Below are 849 nucleotides of genomic sequence, written 5' to 3' on the forward strand. Positions count from 1 at the left end.
GGCAAGCACATGCGCCCTATAGCAAAAACCTCTCAAAAAAAAAAAAGAAAGAAAATATTTAAAAATATATTTAAAAATCAAGAATATTTTCAAGAGGTCATCCAGGTTATTCAATAATCCCAAATGCCCCATTAATTAACACTGCCCTCTTAGCATCTAACTGAAATCTTTATTCCACCTGGAAAAGTAATTGCTCACCGATACTATCATAATCACAGCAATATTTTTTTTTCCATTTGATCCTGTTTGGTGTCATGTTTCCTAGAAGCAAGAAAGACAAGGTTTTTTTTTTTCTTTCTTTTTCCCTGATGCTCCCAAGCTAACATAAATTGGAAAGAATAAACAGGAAAATCTCTCTCTCTCTCTCTCTCTCTCTCTCTCACACACACACACACACACACACACACACCTTAAGAGTTAAAAACAAATAGCCATTAAGACTAAGAAAACTATAAGAATCTAATCACATAAGATTAGAGCTTTCACACTGTTAAAAATAAATTATTAGATAACAAATATTCAATGAGAAATTTGAAGGTAGTGTAAGGACTAATTGTTCATCTGTTTTTATTCCTTAGCACCTTGAACTGAGCAGTTCTTAGAACACGGTAAGGGTTCAAAGTGTATTTTTGAATTAATGCTTTTGGAATAAATGACTGAATTAAAGCTAATGAGTTGTTCATAGTTCCCACATGACTTCTTTTCCCCTCTTATTTGTCCAAGAAAAATACACTGGAGCTTTGGGCCATAGACAGTAAAGTTGCTAGCACTAAAACAGCTCTACTCACAAGGCATGACTCTCAAGGCCTATATGCCTGTATGTTCTAAAGAACTATATAGCTACTTTAT

Source organism: Tupaia chinensis, unplaced genomic scaffold, assembly GCF_000334495.1.
Source record: "Tupaia chinensis unplaced genomic scaffold, TupChi_1.0 Scaffold000028_1, whole genome shotgun sequence".
Taxonomy (NCBI): domain Eukaryota; kingdom Metazoa; phylum Chordata; class Mammalia; order Scandentia; family Tupaiidae; genus Tupaia; species Tupaia belangeri.